Below are 13,201 nucleotides of genomic sequence, written 5' to 3' on the forward strand. Positions count from 1 at the left end.
CGTCTCGCCGCCTAACGTCGATGTTAACATCGAAATAGCGCCCAACACGTGTAGCCGTGATGGGCGCTATTTCGAAGTTAGTGCCGCTACTTCGAAGTAGCGTGCACGTGTAGACACGGCTCATAAGAACTGGGGGCTTATCCCACAGGGAGGCATCCTGTCTTCCTGGGTTAAAGGTTTGTGTTTTTTAACTTGGGTAGTGGCAATCACCCTGCACCCTGGATCAGGAAATCTGTGACCTTGCGGAGCTTAACAAAGCCTTTTTCAGGCAAGGTATTTTTAAGGTTTGGTGGGCCTCCACTTTTCGCATTCGGAGTGTCAGACTGGGGAGGCAGCCCTGACCGGTACCCACAGTGTATTGTTGACAAAGTTGAAGCTGCCCACCCTAATGGGGACATTGACTTCATGTGCTAGGGTGGATATGCTGTCTCTGCTTTACAAAAATTGGGTGCTTAAAAAAAATAGCACAAATAAATTTGACCTAATTTCCTAGTGTAGACATACCCCTACAGAGTGGAGATAGTAACTTAAAAGCCTTCCAGCTTGCCAGACTTATTAGCATAACATTGAACTAGGGAGTGGAGATTGTGGTGATTTACCAGCAATTAATTTTGCAGGATTTCTTCACTTCCTTCAGAGCAAAGTATGGAAAGGGCCACTAAATCACAATGAAGCCATTTAACAAGCAAGTGCCACCATGGAGGTATTTACTTTCAGGTTCTGAATTTAGTGACAGAAACAGATGTGTGTTCTTGCATTATAGGTCTATGTCTATAGGACCTTAGTTTAAAATTTGCTTTAAATATTTCATTACCTTGAAGATTATAAAAATCACATCTCTAAAACATTCGTGCACAGATTTTAGATCACAATTTGAGTATTCATTTTCGCCTTACATGCTCAGATCTTCAGACAGTTTTTAAATAAATTCTTCAAAATACCACCCTTTTCTAAAATAGATAGTTTAGATATGATAGTACAAAAAACTTCCTTCCAAAGTCTTCCTATCCTTTCTGTCCACCCCGCTGTAATCCCTTCACCCCCTCCTTACCCTGGCCTCCATGCAAGAGAGTCCTTAAAGGGACAATTACCTTTTTCTTCCAGATAGGGAGACAAAAAGATATGCTTATGCCCATCTCACAGGAAAAGAAGAGACCTTGAGAGGTCATCAGATCCAGTGCCCTGAAGGACCTATCATTATCCCTGCCAGACTTTTTTTTAAGCTATTTACCCCAGATCCTAAAATGATTGAACTCACAACCCTGGGTTTAGTAGGCCGATGTTCAAACCCCACTGAACTGAAAAAGAGAGTTTCCTTTTCTTACTTCTGACTATTTGATGAACTAATTTTAAGAGCATTCTCCACCAAAAATCAATAGTTAATGTAGTAAGATGAGGGCCTGAAATGTAAGCCCACATAACACAGGCTGGATGTGAGGCCTGAGGCCTAGGCAATGGTCAAGACTTTGCTAATATAAAGCAAATTAAACTGTGAGCAAGAGGCAGGGCCTGCTCACAGGACTTCGTATGAATAGGGCTGATATTGCAGCAACACTCATACCTAACTGGTACTAGGCACAGGCCATGAACACATTCTGGAAGGATAGAAACAGAACACCTCATTAAGAAGCATCTTGGAATGCACAGACTCCCCACAGATAACAGCGCCATACTGACCCAGGTTGAGGACAGCATGAGGAATAGCGATGTTTTGATCGAACCATTATGTAAGGTAATGAGCCATATCTAGGTACATCAGAGGGTGGCAACTTGATACGTCAGAGGTGATGTGTAACTTGTTTGTAGCTGTGTATAAAAATATAGTCTAGAGGGGCTGCCCTTGTCCAGCCTACGGAGCTGTGGAAAATCCCACTGACTGAGCTGAGCCCATTATCAGGGGGACACGTACATACAAGCAGAATGACAGACATCAGATCTCGGGAACTGGAGACCATGTTTCATTGGAAAATAAGCCTGGCTGAGCACCTTCAATCCTTATCGGATTTTGTGGTCTTTGGGCGTTCTTAAGTCTGCAAAGCTGGCGGAGCATGTGGGGGGAACATATCCATGCAGCCAAACAATTCTCATTAGACTGTCAAAGTTAGACTTGAGACTCACAATTTGCCAGACCACTCCGTTTATTAGCAAAGCTGCTCTGCTAATACATACAGATAAAGGTGAGCCCCCTACCTAGGGCTCAGGTCTCTCAATTTATACAGACAAAAGAAGGCAAGTTAATAAACAAAGAAAAACCAGGCACATACCCACCCCACATAGCCCCTGAGACCAGTCACGTATTTTCATTTCCATATCACCTTCATCAGTCTCCTGCTTATGACTCTCTGGTTACCTTAATTAATTACCATCTAGCACCTACTGCTCTGGTTCCTGCTTTCCCAGGCACGCCTGGCTCCATTCAAACCCACCCTACATTCCTACACACAGCATCAACATAACTTCCCCTTCTTGAGCTCAGAGGCAACATTGTATCACAGCGTGATTTTTACAGTGTAACTCTTATACTTCCACAAGACAGATCAAGACGCCTATCAAGACACCACACACCGGTGACTTGTGACCACACCTTAACAAGATCTAGAATCCTTTGTTATGTTTAAAATCTTTGGCAACATTTTTAACATGAACATGTGGTGAAGTTTCACAAAAATAATTGTTCCCTTTTTCTAAAGGCAACGTAATTTGTTACAGACACGCTAAGCCACTCTGATAAATTGCAGATAACTTCTTTGTTAAACATGTAATAAGATGGAATTACTGTATGAAGACCAGGGGAACCGCTGAGAAGGGAGATGGGGGCGGAGCAACACCGGTCATGTGATCGCCCCCCACATGCTCCTCCCCTCACCAATCCTAGCCTGGGGCAGGGCCAAGACAATCCCCCCTCCACCCTAGGCCCCACCCCCGCTCTGTACCATCCTGCCTCTTCCTTGCCACTACTCTGTTCCTCCCCCAAGCAGTGTGGCTCAGGGGACTGGTAAAAGGTCTTGTGCACGTGGCAGGGGTCAGCCCCCTCCCCACACGCACTAGCAGTGATGGAGTAAGTGGAGCAACAATGTCCTAACCTGCTCTATTCCCCACAGCTCCCAGTGAGAGAGACTGCTTGGGGCTTCTCTGAGTCAGTGGGGGTATGTGGCCCCAGCTGAGAAGGGGTGGGGAGCAGAGGGCCCATTGATTTCTGTCCCAGGGTCAGTGGGCCTGGGCACCTTCTGCATAGCTTTTCTTCATAATATGGCCTGCAATGGCAAACAGGCACCATTTTCTTTAGAAAGACAGTTTAGAAGGTTTTTTTTTTTTTTCCAACTGTCATTTGCTAAATCGGGTTCAGGGATTTGGTTGGAAGGGGGAGAGCAGTGAAGGGGGAGGAAGAGAAGTGGGAGACAGTGGTTAGGAAGCTGAGTCTTGGGCACGGCAGGGAGGGAGTGCAGGTATGGCCAAAAGTTGGGGCGCTCACCTCCCCAAGTATCAGCTTCACCCCCACCAACCTATGCCTGCCAGGAAGCCATTTAGCAAGCTGATGCAAATCATGCTGAGAGCTACATGTAACACATTGCAAGAAGGCAGAGAGTATCCTCTGATTTGAGTAACGAGGCATAGAAGGCCTGTCAATGAAGTCATGGGAGCAAATAAGTGCACTTCCTGGAAATGATGCACTCCTATATACTCACCATTCAAAGTCTTAATGCAGATACCCTATGAGATCATTAATTTGTAATGTGATCCTGGAGGGTGCAAACAAGATTGTTATTCATTGAAAACATGTCTAAAGGAAAGATAAGCTTGTTCTCCAAAGAGTTTCCAACACGAGTACAATCTTTCTGTGGCTACTTTTCTTGGAGGTTGATACACACGATGTTACCAGATTAAAGCTGCACAGTTGTAAGAAAACTGCTAGCTTGTTTGAGAAATGGGAAGACCCAAGAAAGCACATGCTGTTGGAGTTCATTAAAAGTATGTTGGAACCTTAAGATTTTGCAGACTTTGTTTGCACCAATACAGTTAATTATTATTGGCCGTGCATCTGAAATGTGTTTACCTTGAAACACACTAATTCAAGAGGTTGGTAAATTAAAGGCAAGTAAACAATAATATTTCACGTGCATCGGACTTGCCTGGTGACCCACATAGGTGGAACTCTTTAGTTTTTAAATTGTTTGGTCTGTAGCATGACTTTTTTAACTATAGCTGAAATATTTCTGTTTAGTTTTCCAGTATCCAGGAATCAAATTATATTTTGTCCTAACCTAATTGATCTTTGCAATCTTGGAAAGTGGCTCACCTGGAAAGCTGCAAAGAGGAATGGGGAGAAAGGGACTTAGAGTTATCTTTAGTCACCCTTTCAGGACAAGGAGCAGAATGAAGAGAAGTGAAGAGTGTCTCTATTTCTTTGAAAAAGAATTACATAAAGAAATTAAATTGGAAAGGAGAGGGTATTCTTCTTGTAAAATGTTCATCATCAGAGTCATCACAAATATAGATTCATATGCTCAGTTTTATCAGACTTTGAAATGTTCACTTGTTTCTGCTTTGTCCGAGAAGGATAATAATATCAGTGTTCTTCTCTATTCCAAAGGAAGCTAGTGATACCTGTTGATCAGGGTGAAGCCAATTAGCTTTTAGGCTGGTTTTCAACTTTAAAACTCTGTCACGTGTCTTTTTATTATTCCAAATTTTGATTCTCAGATCAGTCGTACCCATAGTCATTATTTTTCCACTACTTCCCAGAAGCCAATGCTACAACATTCAGGACTGGAAGCTGCTAGAAATCAGCCAAAAATTAGGTCTGGCTCCAAACTGAAGTTTGCTACTCCAAATTACATTATTGTTAGCATTAGGTATTTTTGAAGCATTTAGAACTTTCCCAAATTAACTTCCATCTCACACTCCCTGGTATTTTGTCCCTGAGATGGAGAGAGACAGCTCAGCCCCTCTGCTGAGAGGTAGGGAAGTCTACAGTTCTCTAGGTTGTTGGTTGCTATTGTCCATATCCAGGCAATTGGATTTACCATTGTTTTCGCAAGAATTCCACTTATGTGGGATTTAAGGCCCCAAACAGCTAGCAGCCATGCACACCTGAATTTCTGATCTTCTGCAGACACCAAACAATCCTTTTAGTCCCATAGGTAACAATGTAGTACCTGGGAAACTGAGACCCACCCCAGCTTTATAAAAATTACAGAAATTCCCACTTTGTTACCCCTTTGTCTTGTGACTTAGTCCACTGTCCAGATCATGTTCAGTCCCACCCCTTCTAGGATAAACCAGCATTCAAATCAACAGTAGCCCCATGAGTGTATGTCAGGTCAACAGCCAGAATCAAGGCCTGATAGATTTTCTGGCCAATTTGTCTGGAGCCTTCATGCTAACCTTCTCAGTGAGGCACTAGAATAATTAAGTCCTTCCCTCTAACTCAGGCTCCAAGCCAGCGACCTTTTTGGAAACAGTTAACATCTGCCTCACACCTTTCTTCTGGGGCTACTTCTGATGTAAGTTCACCTTCTCTTCAGAGAGCATGTGCTGTGACCAGGGGTCTGTTCAAGGCCAGGTCCCAGCTCCAAACGTGGCAAAGGAAAGAAAACCACAAGCATCAGGAATAAAGAGTTGCAGCAGGCCCTGTGACCTACGGGGACCCTCTGGTCATGTGTACTATTGCTCTGAATTTGCAGGATGCCTAAAGCTGCAAATGAGAGGTTTGTCCCCCTAGGCGGGCTTCTCTCAACTAAGGCATGTCATCCGGGTATGGCAAGCTTCACAGGTTCGGCAAGGCAGGGCTGAGTCCACAGCTACCCCTTAACCACTTCTTGTTCTTATGCAACCCTTCTGCCAGGTGAAGCCAGCAGCAGCCAGGGCCTGGTCAGTATCAAGGGGTTCTTTTCCATCAACTCAACCCAGAACCCATTCAAGCCCCCACCTGGGAAATTCACACTTCACCCCTGGATGCCCCTGAGAGGTGATACTTCTCCACTCTCAAGAGCAGTGTCTGAGTGTCAAAAGGAAACTGTTAATAAAAGGGAGGGAAGCAACTTGGCATTGATTTGGGAAAACACCACAAATAGGATTCGTAAACATAACCCATGAGTAACAGCCTCACACCAAGTGGAGTGCGTAGTGTCGCTTTTCCCCTCAGGTTCTTAAGTCTAGCAGTCTAAATGTCCCCTTCATATGCCCACCTCTGTGTGCGCCTCACTAAGAGTTGCTCTCTGGCCAGTGCAGACCCAGAGTTCCCTTCCCATCTTGGGAGTGGGGAGGGACATAAAGAAACATCTTACTCGCTCCTCCACTGTTCTCCACTGCCGCTGCTGGGCACTTGTTGGACCATTCCACTGCCTCCCTGCTGGCAGTCAGTCACCATCTGCTGTCATCCACCTCTTGTCTGCATCTTCTGCTCATCAGTCTCAAGTTATTTCAACTCTTAGCAAGCAGGCTGAATCATAGAATCATAATATACTAGGACTGGAAGGCACCTCGAGAGGCCATCGAGTCCAGCCCCCCGCCCCAATGGCAGGACCAAGTAGTATCTAAACCATCCCTGATAGACATCTATCTCACCTGCTCTTAAGTATCTCCAGCGATGGAGATTCCACAACCTCCCTTGGCAATTTATTCCACTGTTTGACCACCCTGACAGTTAGGAACTTTTTCCTTATGTGCAACCTAAACCTCCCTTGCTGCAGTTTAAGCCCATTGCCTCTTGTTCTGTCCTCAGTGGCCAAAAAGGACAAGTTTTCTCCCTCCTCCTTATGACTCCCTTTTAGATACCTGAAAACCGCTATCGTGTTCCCCCTCAGTCTTCTATTTTCCAAACTAAACAAGCCCAATTCTTTCAGCCTTTCTTCAGAGGTCACATTCTCCAGCCCTTTAATCATTCTTGTCGCTCTTTTCTGGACCCTCTCTAATTTCTCCACATCTTTCTTGAACTGCGGTGCCCAAGAAATACAGCTCTACCACACAATTAATACACGGAAGAGGATCCCAACAATCCCTATTTAGCTCTATTCTTTGAAAGTGGCAGGGTTGGGCTGGGGAGGAAATCAGGTAAAACCAGTCCAGGAAGTCCCCTGGGGGAGCAGGAGAGGAGAAGGTCTAGAGCCTCTTGATTAGAATAACATTCCCTCACCTGTCTTTTACTCTGAAAGTCAAACCCCTGCTCAGCAAGGATCTGTCTTTCAACGGCGAGCCCTTTCCTTTGGAACTGACAGCGCAGTCCTGCTTTTCTGAATTCCCACAAAAACTACAAACATTGGTAACTATATTTCTGCTTTCCCCGCATTTAATACAAACGTAACAGGTATTGGGTCACAAATTAAGTTGATTACAATGAGCAGACTGGATAGCGAGCAAATCTAAGGGTATGTCTATATTAGGAAATTGGCTCAAATTAGTTAAGATCAATTTTATAGCACCTGATTTTGTGAAGTCAAGGGTGCATGTCCACACTTGTTTAGAAAGTCAATGGAGTGTGTCCCCATTAAGTTTGCCAGGCTCAACTTAGTCAGCAAGGCACTGTGGGTACCTATCCCACAGTTCCTGCTGCCCCATTGCATTGTGGGTTTCTGTCCCAAGGGGTTATGGAAAAAAATGTGCTGCAAGTGGTTGTGTGTGTGATGTCAGCATCCCAGAGTGCACTGTGCCCCTCCCACTCCCTTTGAAAACAAACAGCAAAACGTGTTTTTGTGCCTTTTTACATTGCCCTGCAGATGCCATTGCAAGGCTAGCATGGAGCCAGTGAAGCTTAGAGCTGTTGTGGAAAGTTTTATGACCACCTCACCCACTGTGCTGCAGTAGGTTCAGAGCCTAAGAAGGAGGAGAACTCCCATGAGGGGACAGACGTATAAGGATGTGAAACACTGGAGAGGAGGAAAGTGGAGATGCTGCCTGCCCTGAAGAGCTGGTTCTGGAGCCATGAAACAGACTCAGACTGGTGGGATCCCATTGTTCTGCAGACATAGGTTGATCAGCAGTGGCTGCAGAACTTCTGCATGTGCAAGTCCACTTTCATGGAACTTTGTGATTTGCTGTCCCTCAGCCTGAAGTGCTGAGATACCAATATGAAACCCGTTTTGACAGTTGAAAAGTATGCGGCAACGGCTGCGTGAAAGCTTGCAACTCCAGGCAGCTACCAGTTAGTGGGCAATCAGTTTAGAGTGGGCAGATCTACAGTGGGGGCTGCTGTGATCCAGGTATCCAAGGCAACCAATACCCTTCTGCTACAAAAAGCAGTGACTTTAGGAAATGTGCAGGACATAGTGGTTGGTTTTGCTGCAATGGGGGTTCCCTAACTGTAGTGGGGCAATAGGTAGAATGCATGTCCCCATACTGGCATCAGTCCACCTTTCAACAGAATACGTAAACTGCCAGGGGTACTTCTCCATAACGTTGCAGGCCTTGGTGGATCACAAAGGATCATTTTGCCAACATCATGATGGGATGGTCGGGAAAGATGCATGCACCTTGAGGAACTCTGCTCTGTTTAGAAAGCTCCAGACCTGGACTGTCTTCCTAGACCAAAAAATTACCCTCGGAGCCATGGAGATTCCAATAGTGATTCTGGGTGACTCTGCTTACTCCTTGCTCCCTTGGCTCATGAAGCCATACACAGGAACCCTGGGCACAGTAAGGAGCAGTTCAGCTACGGGCTGAGCAAATGTAGAACGGTAATAGAAAGTGCATTTGGCCATTTAAAAACAAGGCCTTCTGACTTGGTTAGATTTCAGCAAAGGCAACATTCCCTTCGTGGTGGAAGCATGCTGTGCGCTTCATAATTCAGGTGAGAGAAAGGGGGAAAATTTCATGCTAGGCTGGAGGGCAGAGGCAGATGCCCTGGCCAGTAATTATGAGCAGCCAGACACAAAGGCAATACGGAGAGCACAGCAAGGGGCACTGCAAACCAGGGATGCTTCGAAAAACAGTTTTATGAATAAGCAGACAGTGGCATGGAAGTCAGAACTGTTGCTGTGAAGGAGTTCCCCCGCCAAATGATGTGTGCTTGTTTGTTATGCCTGTACACCACCTCCCACTCCACCTCCTTCAGCATAAGCAATAAAAGAGGCTGTTTTCAGCCTAATTCGTTTTTTTCAGGGGATACTGAAAGAGCTCATGGCAAGGGCCTCAGGGATGTGTAAGTAAGGGCATCTTGTTGTCACAAGTGGAGGAGTGTCACTCACACTTGTGGTGTCAGAATCATCCCTGGGTGTGGAATACAAGGCTGCCCTTAACCCCACACCTGCTCAGTTTTTGGAGCACTGAAGAGGGGAGGAAGGCATGTACTGGTTCATGGCTTGCAGTGGTGCTCTTTGTTCTTCCACAATGGACTGCAGGAGTGCTGTTTGCTGCCTCATTAACTCTATAAGTTCTGTTTGGGTTTGTTCATCCCGCTCTCTCTGCTGCCTCCTTTCTTCAAGGTTGCTTCTTTTCCAAGCCTTCATCTGTTCCCTCTCCCTTTGCAGGTGTTCTGACTCCCTGCGGCAGCTTCCATTTGCTCTATAAATATATCTTCCCTCGTTTTCCCTCCCGCAGATCTATGAAAGCATCACAGCTGAAGTGGGGAGGTGGGGAGCAGTATTCCTGACACTGCCTGTTGAAAAGCCTGGAAGACCATGACGTTCAGACATTAGGGAGATACATTTAATGTGGATAAGTTTAACAATGCACAAAGGCATCTAATGAACAGACATCTGTGTGAAACAGACTATATGTGTTCTCTGCAAGGATGTGTCCAGCCTCTTAAGTAGGATCAATTTCCACAGAAAGATACTCAGTGTCCTGTTGTGCTCCTTTGCCTTCCAGTCATGGTAAAGCTCCAGCTGGGGGCATGCATGCTTTCAAGCCTGCAAGACAATGGGGGTATGAGGGGTGATGACTGTGTTTGCTTTCCTCTCACTAAGCTGCCCAGGAAAGGGAGGGGAGGGGGCTGCTGACTTGAAAAGATTTCCTGTGCCCATCAGTCCCTGGAATCTGATTGGGGGGTGAGGAGGAATTGCAGGTCTGTTCTATGGGAAATGCATTGTTTTAAATCAGCTGGACAGCACCCAGCCCACCCTTCTGAGACAGTGAAAGTTTTATGCAGCTTAGAGAAGGGTGGTGGTGGTCTGGTCATGATGGGGCTGCTCTGTAGGAACCATGTTGGTGGAGGGCTGCTGGCTTGAAAAGATTTCCTGTGCCCCATCAGCCCCAGGAAGCTGATGTAGGAGAGGGAACTTGCAGGTCCACTCTGTGGGAACCACACTGTTTTAAATCAGCTGGCCACCTCTCTTCCTGCCCTTCTTCCACCTGCCCCCCACCACACTGGGATGGTGAAAATTTCCTGGACCCTGGGGAAGGAAGACAGCTGGCTTGAAAGATTTCCCAGCAAGCCATCAGGCTACATGGCCTTAAACCAGCCAAACATGAATAAAGGAACTGCTAAATCCACACCCCAACCCCAGCTTTGCTGCCCAAAGCCTTCTGGGGCACCTCAAGGACATCCCTCTGTTTCTGGGACAGTGGAAGATTTTTAGGTGCCTGGGGGACAGGGAGGGAGAGGGTGGTCCAGAATGGTAGAGCACTTTGTACTATCAAACAGTACCTTAATACATATCTCAGAGCTGGACGGGACCTCGAGTGGTCATGCTCCTTTCTCTGCTTCTTCTAGGTTTCAAAGAGAGACATCAGTCTAGATAGAATAAGAAAATTTGATAAGCAATGGATGCTAACTCATTCTAGACACCGAGTTGGTAGATATGCAAAATTGCTCTGTGGTGCCATGATTCCGGATCACTTACTGGTGGCTTGGTGTGGAAAGGTGTCCTATCATGGAGGACTGAGTAAGAGAAGGCCTCCCCAGAAATCTTGGGAGAAAAATCAAAGAGCACCTGTGTGAGAGCTTTATGGAGCTGTGCAAAGAGGATTGACGCTTCATCACCAGACACATTAACAAGTTGTTCCAGGGGCCCCAGGCTGCACAGGTACAGCAGCCACAACAGATTACCCTCCCTTGCTGTAGCCCACTTGTAGCATTATGTGGAAAAAAAAAAAAAAAAGAGTACTCACCAGACATGCCCTCCCCACCATCAAGGTCTGGCTGCGAAACATCCTGGGATGAGGGGATTGGATCCAAAATGTGACAGTTTCCCCTGTCAGCCCCCTGTGGGTCCCTTCACTTCCTAGAGGTTCCCTGTTGTGCCTCAGAGACTCACAGTGGGCCCTTAACTGCCCAGGTCTTTCCAGAGGCAGGTGTCTCCGCTTTGCGAGCCCTTCACATCATAGGCAAGTCCAGAGTGGGGAGGATAAAGCCAGCCCCCTTGCAGGCCTTTGCCTGCTCCAGTGGAGTAACCCTCTGGGGAAGGGTGGGGGGAGTCCAGACCCACCCTCTACCCTGGACTCTGGCCCAGGGTCCCGAAGAGGACAAGAGGCAGCTGGCAGGGCCTTTGCCTCTGCCCCAATGTGGCAACCTCACCCTGGGCCACTTTGCCTGCCACTTCCTCATGGTAACTTCTTGCACTGCACTGCACTGCACTGCACCAGCCTTCTCCTGTGCACACCTATCAATTCCTTCCCTCCTGCTGCCTGGGGGAAGCTTTTTATAGGAAGTCCAGAGGCCTCAGCTGGCCATGGGTGTTGATTAGACTCAGTTGTGGCTGACTCCTAACGAGGCCCCAGCTGCCTGCCCTAACTGGGTTTACTCAGGGAACAGAGAAGTATTAACTCACCATCTAGAATATCTGCTGGCCGCTTTGGTGACTCTAGATAACCTTGGGCCGATCGCACTCCCCCGTGGCGGCGACGACACGTTCGAACGTCTGCCCTATCAACTCTCGATGGCGCTTCCTGTGCCTACCATGCTGACTACGGGTGACGGGGAATCAGGGTTTGATTCCGGAGAGGGAGCCTGAGAAACAGCTACCACATCCAAGGAAGGCAGCAGGCGCACAAATTACCCACTCCCGACCCGGGGAGGTAGGGATGAAAAAAGAACAATACAGGACTCTTTTGAGGCCCTGTAATTGGAATGAGTGCACTTTAAATCCAGAGTATCTACCATCTGTCAGGACCCTGCAGCCTACCAGCAGCAGTCTGCCACAAAAGTTGCAAACAGCTCCGGGCTGTCTGCGAGATAAGCTTCTCCAGTCACCTGCTGACAACTATCCTCCCCATCATCCACCATGTCCTCCTTGCTGTTGCCAGAGGATTCCTGAGGAGTGCCTCCAGAGGTATCAAGAGAATGTTTGGGGGCAGTGGTTGGGTCACTCCCTAGAATCCTATGCAGCTGCTCATAGAAGTGGCATATTTGGAGAGATGAACCAGAACATCCATTTGCTGCTTTTGTCTTTTGGTATGCCTCCCTGAGCACCTTTATTTTCACATAGCACGGCTGGCCATCCCTGTTGTACCCTTTTCCCTCTATGCCTTGTCAGATCTTTGCATATATGTTGGCATTTCTTTTGCTGGTTTGTAGTTTCAAAGCACAGATTCAAACTCCGTCCCCCCAACCCCCCGACAGTGTTGAGAGCCTGGATCTTCTATACTCTCTATGCTGGGACTTGTCTGCACCCTGGGAGTTCATGGCCAGATGTGATGCTGAGGTGTGCTGCCTGCTCTGATCCCCACACTGGCCACAAAAGAAATGAATTGCAATTTCCAGGGCTGCTTCCTGCACAACTGGAGAGCAGTGGAGCTGAAAGTGATGGCCAGAGTGGACACATTGGGGAATTGTGGGACACATCAGGAGGCCAATAAATTGGAATTTAATAACACTCCACCTACACAAGCCTAAGGTTGACCTTGCAACGTTGATTTTGGCATTATTCCTCATGAAAACTAGAAATGCGAAAGTCGACCTTACGGGCCCCTTAAAATGGACAGAATGATCCCCATAGGGAAGACTGATTCATAGTAAAGTTGACCTACATCACCTAATTTGAATTAGTATCCCACTGTAAACCAAGCCTAAGCAAAGCAGGAGGAAACTGTACTTACATAGAGACATCCACGTTCTCTCCCCACTTCCAACTAGCTGCGAGGGAAGCATTCCTTCATATCCGACTTACTCTTAGTCTGTGTACCCATGGTACTAATGTCTATTAATAAAGACAGACTGACTAATATATGTCATCAACAAGAAGTCTTGTGGCACCTTATAGACTAAGAGATATTTTGGAGCATAAGCTTTCATGGGCAAGGACCCACTTCATCAGATGCATGAGTG

General features: G+C 46.8%; 1 non-coding gene across 1 annotated transcript; it reads left to right on the top strand.

Annotated features, from left to right (window-relative positions):
• The first annotated feature begins 11,718 nt into the window (after positions 1–11,718).
• Positions 11,719–11,961, top strand: LOC142011702 (18S ribosomal RNA). Its single transcript, XR_012645173.1, has one exon. It is a non-coding gene; the product is annotated as an 18S ribosomal RNA (ribosomal RNA).
• Positions 11,962–13,201: the final 1,240 nt, after the last annotated feature.

This window comes from Carettochelys insculpta, chromosome 3 (assembly GCF_033958435.1).
Source record: "Carettochelys insculpta isolate YL-2023 chromosome 3, ASM3395843v1, whole genome shotgun sequence".
Taxonomy (NCBI): Eukaryota; Metazoa; Chordata; order Testudines; family Carettochelyidae; genus Carettochelys; species Carettochelys insculpta.